This window comes from Lemur catta, chromosome 20, assembly GCF_020740605.2.
Source record: "Lemur catta isolate mLemCat1 chromosome 20, mLemCat1.pri, whole genome shotgun sequence".
NCBI classification, from domain to species: Eukaryota; Metazoa; Chordata; class Mammalia; order Primates; family Lemuridae; genus Lemur; species Lemur catta.
This window is the reverse complement of record NC_059147.1, coordinates 2,770,393-2,789,144: the sequence shown is the minus strand read 5'-3', so window position 1 is coordinate 2,789,144 and position 18,752 is coordinate 2,770,393. Positions and strand designations below refer to the sequence as shown.

Below are 18,752 nucleotides of genomic sequence, written 5' to 3'. Positions count from 1 at the left end.
CTGATTTCACAGTTAGGCAAGGTCTTTTTTTCATTGTGGGAAAGTATACGTAACATTGATCGTGTGACCCATTTATATGTAAGTGTACAATTCCGTGACATCAGAACATTCAGAATGTGTTGAACCATCACCACTATCTGTACCTGACATTGTTCATCACCGGACACAAACTCCAGGCCCATTAAACACTAACTCCCTGGGGCCCCTGAACCCTTATGTCCACTTTCTGTCACTATGAATTTGCCTGTCCCAGGTCGCTCATAGAAGTGCCATCACACGGTATTTGTCCCTCTGTATGCCTTACTGAAATGTGGCTTTTTGGTGATCTTGGCCCTATGAGCAGAACATCACATGAACCACAAAGCGTCACATCACTGGATCCCATGGCTGAAACTTCACTGAACAGACAGACCCTGGTGACCCGAGCCTTAGTTCCCTCCCATCCTGCCCTTGACGGGGCCTGGGCCCACGGCATGTTTCCATGAGTGACACAGTCCCTGGGCCAGGCCCGTCTCCCACGGAGAAGCCCTCCTGCCCTGCCCTGGCCCCAGACCACCTTCCTGCCTTTTTGGCTAATTGGACTTGATTGGGCGAGCCCTGGAGGGGTGGGTGGGGATCGGGGAGTCGTTGGAGGGGGAAGGTAGGGGCAGGGGATGTCTTCCCGCTGCGCCGGGCGTTGCACTTGGGGGTGGCCCGTCCCCCCACTGCCTCCTCCCCGCACACTCTGCCAGGGCTCGTCCCAGTGAAGAGCAGAAATAATTTGCAGCCCCTACAAGTGTGTTGTGCTATTTCAAGTGTGTTATGCTATTTCATTGAACTAAGTGTGTTGAAAAGTAAAATAATTTGCTTATAGCTAACGGCCAAATTCCGCTTCTGTGAACGGTGCTTGCTTACTCAAATGCTTGGTAAACAAGGCCCAGGCCCTGGGGGGGTGACTAGAAGCGGTGCTTGCTTACTCAAATGCTTGGTAAACAAGGCCCAGGCCCTGGGGGGGGGGGGGGTGACTACAAACAACTTACTGATAAAGGGGCCGAGGCATGATCAGCACGTAAACAGCCTAACAGCCAGGACAACGTTCCTAATCGCACGTAGATGGCTTGTGCAGGGGGTGTGTGTGTGGGTTTGGGCAATCAATATTGGACAATCTTTTGTAACAAGCTATAGCAAAAGTATAAAAGGGCATATGTCCCATTGAGCGGGGTCCTAGTTCGTAAAGAGACCACTGCGTTGGTGCTCTGGGACTTGGACCCTGGCTCGAGCCAGCCAATAAACTCCTTTGCCTTTTGCAGCCTTGGACTCTGCCATTCTGTTCCTGGGGCAGAACGTTGAACCGGTTCTAACAACGGGACCTGGCCTGACTTTAATTTCCGCCCCCCTCCCTTGCAGTCCCCCGCTGGCAATGCTCACCCGGGCCGGTGTGCCTGTGAACTCGCTGGTCGACCAGATGTCCGGTCTCTGCCAGCCATCGCAGTAGAGGCTTCGGGTTGGATTTCGTCCCTCTGGCCCCACTGCCCCTAGAGGTCGCCCTCCGATCGGTATTCTTCCGGCGCGGGGCGCGGGGGACGGGGGGGGGGGGCACCAGAGTGTTTCTCTAGGAGTTTGTGTCTGCGGCTTGTTGATTTGCTCTCACTCCCCTGCTATGTGACCGCGGTGTGACTTTCTTTTTTGCCCTTTCATTTTATTTATTCTCTCTTTGCCTTTTCCTGCCGCCTTTTTCCCCCTGTATTCATTGTTTCACGTCACGCGGGTGATGTGCCCACACACTAGGAGGCACATCTCACACGTGTGTGTGAACACGCAATCACCATGTTTATGAACTATGACGGGATCTGGTGTGACTTTGTGATTATTTTCTTTTCCCCTCCCTCCCCTCTCTCTCCTTCCCTCCCCCTTTCGCCGCGCTGACAATGAGCTCCGCAGGCTCCTGTGCCCGCCTGGGAATCGGCTGCAGACGCCGTGGCCCCGGGTCCGCCACAGGTTGCCCTCGGCTTCCCTCGGCACAGTGCCCTGGGGTCCACCAGATGTCTCCGCTGAATTGGGGCCGTAGTGTGCTGTTGGCGGTGTGGTCACTAAGTGTCGCTCTCGGGTCAGTATTCTTCCTTCTCGCTGTGACTTTGGTCTTTTTTCAAAATTTCTTTCTTCTTCTTTTTCCCTTTGTTCATTTTCCCTTTTTCATCTCTTTCTGTTTCTTTTTTCGCGTCAGACGGGTGATGTGTGGACGAAACACAGTGTGAGGGAGAAGACAAGTCTCACACGTGCGTGTCAACACCAGATCGTCACGATTTGAAGCTACAGATGGATCTGGTAGGACTTTTTAATTGTTTTTTTTTCTTTCTTTTTTCTCTATTTTTAATTAGTAAGACTGACAATGCGCACTGCCTTCCTGTGTTACTCCGTAGAGCTCACGGGTGAAGTCCACTCGGAAAATGCGCTCCAAGGACGAAGGGGAGCTGGATGGGCCACGCACGGTACGCCCCACCTCCACTCCTCCCCACCCCACTGCCATCAGAGGGTCGGTTCCTTTCAGGCTGACACTGGCACCAGTTATTGGGTGTCACCTAGCGGCCACTTTGATCAGACATCGGGATGGGGAAAGTCAGCTGATGTTGGGAGCTTAAGAGTTGACTCCTTAGAGGTGTGGAGGGCGGGGTTCAGATCATCGGGGTGTAGAGCACGCTCGGGTCCCACCGTCTTCCTGGGCCCGCCCCAGGCAGCCCTAGCCTCTGGCGGGTCTCCGCCCACCCGCCCTGTTGTCTGCGGGAGGCGCCCCTCCTCCCGCTCCCTGCCTCCTCCGGGGACCATAGGCCTCTGCCTGTAGTTTTTTTTTTTTTTTCTTTTGGTTTCTGTTTTACCTTGTTTTTTAGGTTTATTGAATATCATATCGTATAAAAATTTAAATCACAGAATGAATTATATAACAAGATGTGTCTTTTTATCCTATGCTGAGAACAATGCATTTTCTCTTCCTGTCAATTTTCCTGTCCTGGAAGAAATACAAAGTTGTTCATGATACTTCCAACTCATCTTCCAGTTTCCCTGACTCAAAACACTGTCAACACAATGTATCCGATCCTGTCTCTTTGTGTGTGCACGTGGACGCCTGAACCTATTTCTTTTCGGCATCAGGCTCATATCTTTTGGCACCGTGCTCTTTGATCTTACAAAATCGGGCTTCCTTGGTCATTGGCTGAGACGGAGCAAACTCAGCAATCAGATTTAAGTGACTTGACTACCTACAGTAATTGGGGACAGGGAAATTTTATGTATTTGAGAATATACATTCCTAAGTGAATATGGTGAGCACCTCATTCCTGCGGGGCCTCTGGGACAATGAAAATAACCTCTGTTGGTGGATAGGTGTCAATGACAGTCCTCGAGCAGCTTGTGGTATGTAAACATTTACAAAAGGAAAATCATTCATTTCCCTAATGATCGTGGACAAGTCTGCTGAATTTTTTATAATGTCCTTGAAACGTATAAAACATGCTTCATACTTAATGTAGTCAACCGAAAAGTTTCTTCTAGGCACAAACTATTTCACATCGTGAGTTTCCTAATGTCATGGAAGTAATGGCCTAGGGGGAAAAAAAGGAAAAAAGAAAAAAAAAAAAGACAGAAAGATTTTCTGTCCTTTTAAAACTCCCCCCCACCCCCACGGTTTCGGAACTTATAGTCTGGCCTATATCCCCAAGGCAAGTTAAATCTTTTCTTAAAACTCCCAAGTGGTCCCCAGCCCCCAGGTGGGTGGCCAGCAGAGTTCACAGGCTTCGTTTTTGGCAGAGCTGGGATGATTGAAATAATTAACCACAATCATTGCTAAAGCTCAGAACCCTCCCTTTAAAAGCTCTGTATTTCTGCCTAGCCCTATGTTCAGGAACTTTGGGATTTTGAGACAAGCAGTTCTACCCTATTTCCTCCTTTGTTGGCAAAATAGACTCTCTCTTTCTATCTTTGGAGAAAACTGCAGGTTTAAGCGATAGAATAAGCACTTTACTTGGGGTAAAAGTGATTGAACTTCAGTGCTGTGCCTGGAGAAACATTACCTACCTGGACAAAGGCCTAAACTTGAGTTATCAAAATAGGAAATTGGATGAGGTGCTGGTAGAGACTTTGATTGGCTATCAAAAAACCAAGATTTTGGTGACTCCTTTGGCACAGGATCTTGTAAATTCCATTCCTTACCCTGAGAAGGTGTAACCTGTCTCTGTTCAGAAGCTGTTCCCAGTCACCTTAGGAGACTTTGGAGAATTCTCACAAACTGCTTCTTTGTGAGCCTCTCTTTTAAGGGTTCTTTCCTTCCAAGTTTTGACCTCATTGGAAAGATGATGATTACTGCTTAAATGTGGGGAGGGAAAAAAGGGAGACTGTAAGACTTCTCAATTCTTAAAATGTATTTGCATTTACATTAAAATTTTAAAAATACTATGATGAAATATACATAAGAAAATTTACCATTTTATCACATTTACATTTTATTTTCAACCTGATGTTTCCTGTTTGGACTAATTCTACTGTTCAGAAAATGAAATGGATCTATATAGATTGAATAATTGTAGTAAACTTCCATGATCATGGAGTCTTGAAAAGAAAGCTCAAAGTATGACATTAGGTTTTCAAATGAATCAGTGATGTCATCTGGAGTGGTTTATCTATTGACACTCTGCCATAATAATTTAACAAATTAGTCTCCTGGATATAGGAATCTTTGATGCACCTTTATTATTACAAGGGACATATTACACTGTACTTTCTAAAAGATTAGGTAGTTGCAGTCTCGGTTTTACAGGAAACGCCAGCAGCACTTATCTAGCTCCTCCAGAGAGAAACCTGGGAAGCAATCCTAGAAGCCTGGCTCTCCTATTTTTTTGCCTATTATTTTACCAGTCACCTGTCTGTTGATGCAATCTCATACCTATCTTCCAAAGTTATCTCCTTATGTTCACCATCTTGGTGACATGCTGGTCCATGTCAAAATTATCTTTTACCTGGGCTACCATACACAGTCTGAATTCAGGTTCCCCTATGATGCTCTAGCAGCGAAAGACGCTACATGATCTCATCAGGCCCTCAGCTTAAAACCCCCCAGTGCAGGTCATCCTCCCATTCCATTTAGGAGAACACCCAAACATCCTCCGAATGACCTAGAAGGGCCTGTGTGATCTGGATCCAGTTACCTCTGGCACCTCATCTCATACCTTACTCTGCCTCACTCTCTACAGCTGGCCACAATGGATGTCTCTCAGCCCCACCACTGGTCAATCTTCCTGACTCAAATCCTGTGCATATGCTATTCGCTTGGCCTTGAAGGTTTACCACTCTTCTTCTCTCATCTAACCTAATTTCCACTCATTTTTCAGATCTATTCTTATGGAGGCATACCTTAGAGATATTGCAGGTTAGTGCCAGACCACAGCAAAAAACCAAGTCACGCAAAACTTTTGGTTTCCTAGTGTATATGTAAGTTTATGTTTACACTATAGTCTATTCAGTGTGCAATAGCATTATATCTTAAAAAAACAATGCACATACATTAAATAAGAAATACTCATGGCTAAAAAATGCTGACAGAGACATGAAGTGAGCACATGCTCCTGGAAAAATGGCACAAATACATTTGCTTCATGCAGGGTTGCCACAAACCTTCAAGTGGCAAAAATAAATAAATAAATAAAAGCAATATCTGCAAAGTACAATAAAGCGAGGTGCAGTAAAACAAGGTCTGCTTGTATATTAGTTTCTCGCTGACCACCCCTCCTCCCCAACACCTAGGTAATGTTAGATCCCTCTTTCACAGTAGCATCCTTTTAGAATGTCTTTTGGGGATTTGTTTTTTGCTCGTTTTAATAGCACTCATTGCAAACAATCAGTTATTTGTAAAATTATTGAATGTCTATTTGTCTTCTACTGTACCATTAGCAGAGTGCTTGGCACAAAGATCTTTCATGGAGGTAGAAGCCAAATAGTTAAATCTGTTAGCTCTGTTTAAGAAAGTCAAAAGGCTATGATAATATACTTATGGGGTTCTCTGAGTAAGTCCTCACTGGCTTGGGTATATGAACTTGTGGTGTATTTCAGCTGCCCCCTCAAAGGTCTTTGTTTACTCCCTGGTTCCTGGCTTAGTTAAAAATAGGTCAGCTGATGGATAGCAAACATTGGGAATGGTGCTACCATATTCTTATTTTTTTAAAAGACATTTACTACCCGAGTTCTAAAAATTACTTTCTCCATAATGTGTGAATGGTTACCACCTGCAAAAGTATGTATACATACTATGCCCCTACACATATATCATAGCCATAAGCATAATATCTATATCATGTCAGTAAATCTTACCTTAGCAGTTCATTCATTTGCTTTGTTAGCTGTTCATTTTGCTGCTTTAATTTAGAAATTTCCTTTTGTAGCCTTACATATTCACTTTTCATAATAAGAGCTTTTGTGCTTTGTACAATGCTGCTGCCACCCCCACAGGTTAAGGGTTTACTTAAAGGCTGAGAATCAATATGTTCTGATACCACTGTGGAAGGCAAATACACAAATAGGTGATAATTTCAATGATTTTCAAAGTTCAAAATAAAGGAAATATTACTAAGTACAATAAGCCACTATAAAAACCCAACCACCTTAACCACCATGTCCCTGGAAGTCACCCTTGACTTTTTCCTTTTACCTCACATACCCTGCCTATTCAATCATCAATTTTAAATATCTCTAGAATCTATCTCAACCAATTCCACTACAATATCTAGCTCACTAAGATCTTTCATCTTGACTGCACCAGTAGCAATCCTCCCCTGTTAGAGTTGTCCTTCATTGATCTACCTTCTATATCAGTGCTCACCTGGAGGGCTTGTTATAACCCAGTGTGTGCATGTGTAAGTGTGTGTGGTCCACCTCCAGTCATTCAATGCACTTTAAGTATTCAATACATACTTGTTAATAAACCTTGGTATGATATGGAAGCATATATTATTAGGTATTCTATACTATGTGTGTAAAAGTAACATAAGAGACTGTTTGTAAATTGTAGATACAGCTGCATAAAAATGTGAGGTGTTTATAAAGTGGAATAATCCATTGGGTCACCAACAATTCACAAGAGTGGTAGGGTGTGTGTGTGTGTGTGTGTGTGTGTGTGTGTAGATTCTTGCTGTTCATTTTATTTTGAATTTAGGTGTACTTAATAATCCATTGGGTCACCAACAATTCACAAGAGTGGTAGGGTGTGTGTGTGTGTGTGTGTGTGTGTGTGTGTGTGTAGATTCTTGCTGTTCATTTTATTTTGAATTTAGGTGTACTATGTACCTGAAAGTTGGCTACAAATTAAGAGTGAGTATCCTGACCCTTCTGTAACAAAGAATCCTCACTTCTACTTTTATCCCTTGAAGTTTTCCAGGTAGGAGCTGTGATTGTCCTGCAATAGACACTGGGAAAGTTCAGCTACAATAGGTACTAGGCAACATCTTTAACAGCATCTCTACTTTTTTAATGAGTGGATAATAATACAATCAGATATCATCTTATATTTTGATTTTTGTTTAGAATCTTCAATGTGCTTTCACACACAACTTTTGGCTTGATCTTTATAACAAGCATGTATATGTATAAGCTTATAAGCTGATCCTGCGATTTCACACAGCCATTAAATGAGGCCTGTGCCGGACTTTTAGTTCAGTGCTTATTGTACTATACAAAGCTATCCCAAGCACTGTTCAGCATTCTCTTTTCAAATAAAACCCAAGAGACAGAAATATGGAAAAAGATAGTTTGAGAAATGTTTAAGCAGAAACGTGACCATTAGATCTAAAAAGTATATTTAAATTTCAGAGTTTTGCAAGTACATATTAACTTGGTATTTTTAGTTTTAAGAACACTAATAATTATTTATTCTTACTACACACTGATTATAATTTATTAGTTGCATAAAATTAAAACTTATTAAGACATGTGCTTGATTTTTATTAGGAAGGGTACTTCTACTTTGGTTAAGTCATTCTTTTATAGTATTGAAGGTATCTTCATTAATTTGTAAAAATATGATAATGCAAAAGTAGAATTCATATATTTTTCAATAATCTATAATGGATAAACACTTGAGATTATCATAAACTAAGGAGATGTCAGTCAGAAGATAAATATGATTTGAATAAATTCATGTGAAAAATAGATTAGTGGTTACCTTAGGTTTACTCTTGGCTGTCACATATATAATAGTAGTCTTCAAAGTCTGTTATAACTGTGTTGAGAAGTAAAATGGAAAGGATCTGAAAATATCTGCACTTTATACTTACTTGAGGTATCTTGGGCCTGTTGAATTCTTCTAAGATTTTCTCTCAATAGCCTTATAACTTCTGTTTGATGTTCTATTGTGGCTTCTGTGGAAGTAATTCTAACAAGAACGATAAAAATACAGAACCAATTTCTTATGGGAGAATAACAGAACTGCTGTCAAGAATTTTCAAATACATCATATTGATATAATATCCATCAGCTGCACCAGATAGGCCCTCATGATATCTCTCTGGTATCATGCCCTTTATGGCTGTAATGCCATCAAATTAGAAGTAGTTTGTTTAGTTATAGGGACAGTCCAATATTCTTAATATTGAAAAACCAGTTCTTTTAAAATTTCTGGAGGCCCAAGAGCTATTAATTGGATATTGAACAAAATTATATTTTGAGGTACCATAAAACAAATAATTGAGCTATAACCATGGGGTCCTAGAAACATCTTAAAGGTACAATTAATAAAACACAAAAGAGAAAAAGCAGTTTCATTTCTACATTGTCAGGAAGGCAAACCCTGACTGGAGCTCTGGTCTAAAGTGCTACAGTCAAAGCTCAAATTCTGATCATTGTGCCCCATTAGAGAAATTTTATGAATTGTTGGTTTGGGCATTAATTATCAATGATAAATTATAAGACTTTCTGCCTTTCTTAACTACTATGAAGGTATCTGCTGACTTTATTCTATAAGTAAAATTGCTTTTTATAATTAAGAAACTAATAGGTATCTATTTCATTAAAATCAATAGGTCTTATCAATGGAAGTCTGGTTAGACAGCATAAAGATTCAGATTGCTACTTTTGGGGCAGAATTAAAGGTGATCATTAAATATTTATTCAAGATTTATAGGAAGAATGAAGTGTTAGGAGCTGGAAGACATCTTAACAAATTCTCTAATATAAACCTCTCTTTTTACTGATTATGAATGTGAGGACCAGAGAGATTAAATAGTTTAAGGTGATGCATTAATAAGTGGGAAGAGATTTCTAATTTAGTTTTCTTGACTCTCTGTTTAATGTTCTCTTTCTTATGTTATACCACAAAGAAATTGAGGGATACTATTATGCACAATGCTACTTGTAAATAAATCAATAAGAAGACGACATGCTCTTGGGCTCTAGGAAATATAACCTTTACACAAAAACACAACAGGAAGAACAAATGAAATTAAGAGAAACAGCAGAAACCTTAGTCACACTGCTAAAGACCCCCCCAGACACATAAAGGTTAACATCACTTTCAAGCATAAAAAAGCCATTTTAAAGTTGTTTTACATGATTAAAGAAGCAGCATTCAAAGACACAGTGTGGTAATTGATCAGAATTGTGCTTAGTTTTAAAAACTTTGCATATGTAATGAGAATTAAATAAGTTAAAAAATCTATGTTTGTATTTTTATAAAAAGCAATAACAATATATATATATATTTTTTGAGACAGTCTCACTTTGTTGCCTAGGCTAGAGTGAGTGCCGTGGCATCAGCCTAGCTCACAGCAACCTCAGACTCCTCGGCTTAAGCGATCCTACTGCCTCAGCCTCCTGAGTAGCTGGGACTGACTACATGCATGCGCCACCATGTCCGGCTAATTTTTTCTATATATATTTTTAGTTGTCCAGATAATTTCTTTCTATTTTTAGTAGAGATGGGGTCTTGCTCAGGTTGGTCTCAAACTCCTGACCTCGAGGGATCCACCCGCCTCGGCCTCCCAGAGTGCTAGGATTACAGGCGTGAGCCACCGCGCCCGGCCACAATATTTAAATTGTATTTTAAATAGTTAACTAATAAAAGAGATTTACGTAATTTACAACGGAAATTTAAGCTATTAAAGCCATGTTCAGTTAAGGCAAAGACATACTCTTTTTCAAATTCTTTGGCATTTTTCATTTTCTCTAAGTCTATTTTCACCAGCTTCGTTTTCAGATCTTCAATTTCTTCTTTATAGGGCTTTGATCCTAAAGCAACTTTGTCCTAATTTTTTAGAGAAAATAAAAATAAAATAATTATTAGAGCAGTTTCAATTTCTCCAATGTTAAAGAGTAGTTAGATGCCTTTGCTGTAATAAGAATATTTTAAAATAGTAAACAACTCCAAATATATGAAAAACATGAAAGGCATGAATTTTAACTGAATGATAATAACTATGTGATATGAATTGTTTGAATCTAATATGTATAGATATGATTTTTATTTCTTAAAATGAGCATTTTTTCCCCATTAGAAAATGATATAACTACAAAATGAAACACTTTGAAAATAATGAAATGGGTGGACCAAGGTAAATCAGGAAATTAAACAGAAAGATGTCAGAGGAGCAACGTAAACATCAAGGAAGAACTACATTCAAGCCACAAAGCAAAGCACTACTGGGTATATTTTGTAGCGAAAGACAGTCCAACATAGTGGAATAAATATATCTACTATCCGCACAGAGTATATGTGTGTGTACAAAATTTAAAAAAAAATGATAGACTATTTTTTACAGCAACTTTAGGTTTACAGAAAAATTGAATGGAAAATACTGAGAGTTCCTATATATTCCTGTCCCCACCCCTTTTTCTTCATTTTTCTTTATTTTTTTGTCGCTTGGGCTGGAGGGCAGGGGCATCATCATAGCTCAGGGCAACCTCAAATTCCTGTGCTAAAGTGATCCTTCTGCCTTAGCCTCCTGAGTAGCTGGAACAACGTGTGTGCCACCATGCCCACCTAATTATTCTATTTTTTGTAGAGGCAGGGTCAGACTGGTCTTGAACTCCTGGCCTCAAGTGATCCTCCTGCCTCAGCCTTCCAGAGTGCTATGATTACAAGTGTGAGCTACTGTGCCCAGCCCTTTTTCCCTATTATCAACAGCATGCATTAGTATGGTACATTTGTTACAAGTGATGAACTAAGATTGAGATATTATTAATTACATAGTTAAAATCCATACTTTACATTAGAGCTTCTTATTGGTATTATACATTTAACAAATGTATAATGACATGTCCATCATTATATTTAATAGTATCATACAGGTTAGTTTCACTGCCCTAAAAATCTCTTGTGCTTTGCCTATTCATCCCTCCCACCTCTAACCAATCCCTGGTAACAGCTAATCTTCTTACAGTGTCCACTGCCTTTCCCAAAATGTCATATATTTTGAACCATATTAGCAATACACATTTAACATTCTCCCATGTCTTTTTATGGTTTGATAGCTCATTTCTTTTCATTGCAGAATAATATTCCACTGCATGATATACTGCAGTTTATTTATCCATTCACCTATTGAAAGACAGCTTGGTCGTTTCTAAGTTTTGGCAATTATGAATATAGCAGCTATAAACATACACATGCAGCTTTTGCATAAACTATGTTTTCAACTCATCTGAATAAATACAAAGGAGAACAATTGCTGGATCATATGGTAAGAATATGTTTAGTTTTGTAAGAAATGGCCAAACTGTCTTCCAAATGTCTGTACTATTTCGCATTCCCACCAGCAATGAATGATGTTCCTGTCATTCCCCATCCTCACCAGAATTTGGTGTTGTCAGTGTTCTGGATTTTGGTATTCTAGTAGGTGTGGCTCTCATTGTTTTTTTTTTTTTTTTGAGACAGAGTCTCACTTTGTTGCCCGGGCTAGAGTGAGTGCCGTGGCGTCACCCTAGCTCACAGCAACCTCAAACTCCTGGGCTTCAGCGATCCTACTGCCTCAGCCTCCCGAGTAGCTGGGACTACAAGCATGCGCCACCATGCCCGGCTAATTTTTTCTATATATATTTTTAGTTGGCCAGATAATTTCTTTCTATTTTTAGTAGAGACGGGGTCTCACTCAGGCTGGTCTCGAACTCCTGACCTTGAGGGATCCACCCGCCTCGGCCTCCCAGAGGGCTAGGATTACAGGGGTGAGCCACCGCGCCCAGCCTCACTGTTGTTTTAATTTGCAATTCCCTGATGACATATGATGTGGGGCATCTCTTTATATGGTTATTTGCTATCTACATATCTTCTTTGGTGAGGTACCTGTTCAGATCTTTTGCTTTTTGTTTTATAATGTGAACTATTTTGCTAGCACGTCGCTAATTTTGGGGATATACAGATGCACCTGATTAGACCTCAGGGCTCAATTTGGGCTGGGCAGGTAAGGAAAGGGTGAGAAGTAGACGATTCTAAGAATAACGTGAATTTGCACTCAAAAACAAATCCTGTTAAAATTGTATTTATTTTTAGTTCATTAAATTGTTCATTGTAAAAAAAATAATTTATTTTTCTAGCATATAAAAGCATTCAATATTGCATTTCATTTCTAATTAAGTTACTTCCTTTTTTCATGCTTGAGTATGGAACTTCAGACACACATGGGTATAGTAAGAATTTGTGGTGAAAGGGAAGAACACAGCACCAAATTATTTGTCACATTCAATACGTGAAAAAAACCAACAATTTTTATTTATAAAATAAGTTTAAGTTACCTGAAGTACTTGGATTGTTTCTTTTATTTTTCCAAGGCATCTAGTTGATTCATTAACTTTGGCTTGAAGTTTTGCTATTGTGTCATTAGTCACCTCAAGTTCCTTCTGCATCTTTATAATCTTGTCTTCCTTATGCATAGCACTTTCTTTAGCTTCACATAGTGAAGTTTCCAGGTCCTGAATTTTCTATTAGAAAAGCACACATTCATAAGGTCTATCATGAAGACAGAATCAGAATCACAGTGCACAAACCTGGGACTAAGACGATCACATTTAGGTGTTATGAATTTTTTCAAAGATTACATTAACAAAGAATAGAAAAGAAAGGCCAAATGTCAATCTACATATATGTTATTTTCTTCATTTAAAAGATGATTTTTGGTTTAAAAAATGCCAAAAGTTTACATTATAACCTGCCCACAAATTCTTAAACCATGCAGATGAATACAGCACAGTGGTTATGCTATTTACTGGTTAGTAGAGTGCTAAGCATATTCAATAGGCACTCCCATTTTAGGTGAACACGACTTAAAGAAAGTACATTTCTTAATTGACTCTCTAAAGTATACCTGTAACATCCCTTTCCTTTCATTTTTATTAGTCTTAAAGGGAAAAATACAAATATGTTGAAAATATTAAGAAGCACATAAGAATAAGCTTCCCCACTCTCAGATCCCCAGCTGACCCTAAAGCAATGACTAAAACACTATTTCAAGAGTATCCTTCTAGAAATTTTCTATCTGTATTTAAACATATATGAATATATAGTTTTAAAGTCAGTAATACACACTACATACTACAGTTCTGCTTTTAACTTGACAACATATTTTCCATATCTATTATCAACACATAGATTGTTCATATTTTTTGTCTTCATTGACACACAGAATCTCATTTCATGATGGTATCAAAAATTATTTAATCAGTTACCTACTATTGAATGTTTGGGTTGTTTCTAGTTTTTTAGTATTTGGATTATTCAAATAATGTACTGACAATTTTGTTATATTTTTAGCCTCTTTCATTTTTATTGTGATTATAACATTAAGCAATATTAAAGACACTAATGATAATTAGAGAAAAGCTAAGTTGCCATTTCTTTCCAAGCTATTATTTGTTCTACATACAGACACAGACTATAGTTTAATACAAAGTCACATGATTTAGAAAATTTATAATGTATGATAATAATACCTAAAGTGGTAGTAACTTAACTATATTGTATAAATTTAACAATCAAATCAAGCTACAGTTTACTTCTCTTTTATAGTCCAAAGGGAAGAGTTTACCTGATATCTAGCTTTATTGTTAATTCGGTTGAATGACAGCCACAGTAGAATTAACTGTATGTAAAAAATAAGGCCATCACATACATGAAAGTGTTGTTCTCATTCCTTAATAAATACATTCAATACCACAATTTTGCTCTGAAGTCCATGATGAAGCTGCAAATTGAAGATATCTTACAAAAATTCTGTACCTCTGTGGTTAGTTGTATAGCTCTTGAGGTAATATGAGGATTCTTACTGTCTTGTGTGTTGGGATTATTAACATGGGCACCAGAAGCCTGGGTGATCTTCAAAGTTTGGTAGTTTTTAAATAGTTTTTCATTTTGCTCTTTCAATGATTTCAGGTCATGCTCCCATTCTTTAGATATGATAGCACTTCTTTCCTCAAACTCTGTTGATTCATTCATTATGGCCTATAAAACAGTAAAAAATACCACTATAGCTCTAAAATCATTTATAGTAGTCCCTACTTTTTTGTGGTTTCAGTTATCCATGTTCAAAATTTGTCTGAAAATATTAGATGGAAAATTCCAGAAATAAACCATTCATAAGTTTTAAATTGCACGCTGTTCTGAGTAACATGATGAAATCTCAAGCCATTCTGCTCAGTCTCACCTGGGATGTGAATCATCCCTTTGTACAGCATATCCATACTGTATATGCTACCTGCCCATTAGTCACTTAGTAGCCGTCTTGGTTATCAGATTGACTGCTGCTGTATCAGTGTTTGTGTCCAAGTAACTTTTTTTTTTTGAGACAGAGTCTCAGTCTGTTGCCCGGGCTAGGGTGCCGTGGCATCAGCCTGGCTAACAGCAATCTCAAACTCCTGGGCTCAAGCCATCCTACTGCCTCAGCCTCCTAAGTAGCTGGGACTACAAGCATGCACCATCAAGCCTGGCTAATTTTTTCTATATATTTTTAGCTGCCCAGCTAATTTCTTTCTCTTTTTTGGGTAGAGAAGGGGGTCTCGCTCTTGCTCAGGCTGGTCTCAAACTCCTGAGCTCAAACAATCTGCCCATCTCAGCCTCCCAGAGTGCTAGGATTACAGGCATGAGCCACCATGCTCAGCCCCAAGTAACTCTTATTTTACTTAACAATGCCCCTAAAATGCAAGAGTAGTAATGCTAAAAATTCAGATATACCAAGAGGAGCTGTCAAGTGCTTCCTTTAAGTGAAAAGGTGAAAGTCCTCAATTTAATAAGAAAAAAATCATATGCTGAGGTTGCTAGTATGTATTGTAAAAACAAATCTTCCCATGAAATTGTAAAGAAGGAAAGAGAAATTAAATTCATGGTGGTTTTGCTATTGCATCTCCAATCTGCAAAAGTTACAGCCCCAATGCATGACAGTGCTCAGTTAAGATGGAAAAAGCCTTACATTTGTGGGTGGAAGACATCAAAAGAAAAGTGTTCCAATTAATGACAAAATGCTGCACCAGAAAGTGTTGAGCCTATGCAAAGACTTCAGCAAGGGATCCCCCTAAAGCAAGTGACATCAAGCCATTTACTCTAGGTAAGGCATGGTTATACAGAAGATCAATGTTAGCCTGCTAGATCACAATGCCTACATGGTTCACTTCATCTTATCACGTAGAATTGTATCGTCGTATATCATCACAAGAAGGATGAGTATAGTACAATAAGCTATTTTGAGAGAGACACACCACATTCATGTGGGGAGTTAGCTTCGCTCCCCACAAAGAGGTTTTTTTTCCGGTGGGGTCTCTCAGGCAGGGGTTGTTACAAAGGATGAAAAACTAGTAGGAAACAGAAATAAAAAATAATAATACACAGAGCCAAAGATATAGTTTGTAATGTAAAGGTTTATGAAAATACACAAGGGGAGGATATCCGGAAGGTATATATCTCTCCCGCAGAGATATAACAAAGACTGAACTTTTTACATGGGTATTTACAGGGCAGATACATGCTTAGGTTGCCAAGGGCAATGGGATTTACATAATAATATGCAGTTTGGTTTAGGGTCAAGGTCTTCTAAAAGGCTACTACAGATCCTTTAACTCTATCTAGGTGAACAATGAGTTACAAAATCTTCTTAGGGCAAACTTCTAAGTTTTATGATAAGGCTATTACTTTACCAAATAACAGAGATATCTTGGCTCTAGTAATTGTGTTCTTGGAGACAGAGATGATCTCAGAAGTCAACATGAGCTGTGCCTTGTGGTAATTACTTTAACCGCACGGTTCCGTCTGAGCCTGAAAGCCTGGCTTGGGCATTAGCGTATCTATTTGATCAGCTCTCATCTCCCGCGGCCTTTGATGATCAGCTCTGGCATCCTATGGCTGTAGGTGAGGCCTGCCTTGTCTTTCAAAACAGGTGAGAACCATAGGCCCAGCTTACAGCTGTCACTTTGAAATGCAGCTGTCACTGACCAATGAGACGCCCTCCTGAGGCGAGGCAGCTTTTGAACTAACACATTTATTTTTTCTTTAAGGCAAAGCCTTATTTGACTTTGGAAATCAAATCTTATCTCAAAAAATACAGGGGGCATTTCTATAACTCAGTATTCTTAGGCTCAATACATTCATATAACTTTTACTATAGTATATTGTTATAATTGTTCTATTTTATCATTAGTTATTATTAGTAATCTTTTATGGTACCTAGTTTATAAATTAAGCTTTATCATAGGTATGTATGCATAGGAAAAACAGAATATATAGGGTTCAGTACTACCAACATGGAGGGTTTCAGGCACCCACTGGGGATTTTGGAACGTATCCCCATGGGTAGGGTGGGGGGACTACTGTACATATAAAAAACCCTAATAAAAAATTAGAATTCTAGGACAATGTATGTGCTGAAATTCATTATTTAGAACAATGTTTTAAAAGACTGTGAACATTCTTTGAGGTTTGCATCAGTTACTGAGATTTGAGATGTTGGAAGTGGATGATAGGAATGAAAATAAGGACTGGAGAGGATTCATATTGATCTGCAAGATGATAATCTCACTTTATTAGATTTATACTCACATATAAAGAGAAATTGAAGAATGATGCAGATTAAAATCATTATATATGCTATGACTGATAATGAAACATTAACTGACATCAAATAGCAAAGCACACCTAGAAACTTAACAATTATCTATTTTCCTACTTCATTCCAAACCTCAGTGTTAATATGGAAAATAACTCACTGACTTCTGGTAATTAATCTGGAAATCTTATATTTCTGTGCAAGGAATAAGAGTCAATCTATACTTTCTTTTATACTGAAGGATAACTCACTCTGAAATTATTTATATCTTTTTTACTTCCTAATTCCTATGGAATGTACTTTGTGTTCTCATCTACAACTTCTTTGTGGCTTTGTGGTCATTCTACCAGGTTTGGATTTTAGGTTAGTTGTATTTCTGGTATCCTGGACTCTCCTTGGCTCTGGACTACTGACCTCACGCTGTATCAGTTCCTACTCTTGTGGCACTGGAAGAAGCCACATATCCATGCTGATCCACACAGTAGAAATCCCTACTTTCTAATTGCAGCTGGGCCCTCAATATTATACAAAAAACCCCAAATTACATAGAGTTTATGTTATCCAAACACTGGTTTTGTGCCCTTCTCTATTGATTGTAATTTTTTCTTTTTTCCACAAAGAGTTCAATTACTATTTTGTTAACTCTGGCTATTCTACAAATGGGATGAACTATGCATGGGAAGACCCATTGCTCCAATTTTATATAAACAAACAACCTTTTGAATACTACATATTTTACCAAATATACAGAGAAGAGATTACTTCAGGAAGCAGAATGAATATACCCATCACCGAAAAGTAAAACAAGTCAACAAACTGGTCTTAGGCAATGTTGCTTCTTATGAATTAGTAAATTAGGACCAACCAACCATCTTGGGAACAATGATAAAAATCACAACTTTGCAGTTTGTGATATAGCAGGTCAGGAGCTTAAAAGTTGCCAGTCTATGCTAACAACAAATAAAAAGGAAAACACTGAAAACTCTCAACAACTCAGTATAGATCCATCAGATAAGTGTGGCCACAGAACAAAGGGCTGCCCCCAAAATTGGAGAGACAGAGAGGCAGATACAGAGAATCACAGAAACATTTGCAGGAATCAATTAAGAGGTAGGAAAACCTGAACTGTAATTGATGAACTGTTGGAGGCTCAGTGTGGACAACTGTACCTCATTCTGGCAGGAGAGGAGAAAAGGAACCATTTTGAAATAAAACATACCATTTTGTTTTTCTTAACAAGGCCTGTTCTCAGGAAAACTATTGAGCAGACTCTAACATGCTTGGCTTTCATCATGGCCTAATATATCTGGGGGAAGGGGAAATACCCAGTTCTAGGTGTCTCTTGTCTTCCATGTAGGAGGAGGGAAATACCCAACTCTAGCTCCCTCTAACCTTCCATAGGGACAAAGAAAAAAAATCCTCAATTCCAGGGACCACTAGCCTTCTATGTGGGGAGAGGGAAATACACTACTTCAGCCCCATCCAGCCATCTTGTTCCACCTAAGGAGGGGGTACTGAAAAGCACTGGTGAAGTTTACAGCCCCAGGGCACAGGCTCACCAAAAGACTGAGAGCTAGTCAAAGGGTGAGAGAATGCTCCCCTGCCACACCTGACCACTACATTACTAAAGGCCTATTTACTGCACTTCCTTTTGCCTAGTACATTATGCCTGACTGCAAAAATTACAAGGCATGCTAAAAGGCAAAACCCAGTTTGAAGAGA

The 18,752-nt window shown here is 39.1% G+C and overlaps 2 long non-coding RNA genes, 1 other non-coding gene and 1 pseudogene across 3 annotated transcripts; 1 reads left to right on the top strand and 3 right to left on the bottom strand.

Annotated features, from left to right (window-relative positions):
* Positions 1–1,737: 1,737 nt before the first annotated feature.
* On the bottom strand, positions 1,738–1,829 carry LOC123625510 (annotated as a pseudogene).
* A 10-nt stretch (positions 1,830–1,839) lies between these two features.
* Positions 1,840–10,607, top strand: LOC123625134. Its single transcript, XR_006730410.1, has 4 exons — positions 1,840–2,086; positions 2,204–2,304; positions 2,400–2,468; positions 10,506–10,607. It is a non-coding gene; the product is annotated as an uncharacterized LOC123625134 (long non-coding RNA).
* On the bottom strand, positions 2,198–2,301 carry LOC123625523. The gene has a single exon (XR_006730530.1). It is a non-coding gene; the product is annotated as a small nucleolar RNA U13 (small nucleolar RNA).
* On the bottom strand, positions 6,485–14,427 carry LOC123625122. Its single transcript, XR_006730398.1, has 3 exons — positions 14,219–14,427; positions 12,739–12,924; positions 6,485–6,517 (listed from the first exon to the last, which is right to left on the bottom strand). It is a non-coding gene; the product is annotated as an uncharacterized LOC123625122 (long non-coding RNA).
* Positions 14,428–18,752: the final 4,325 nt, after the last annotated feature.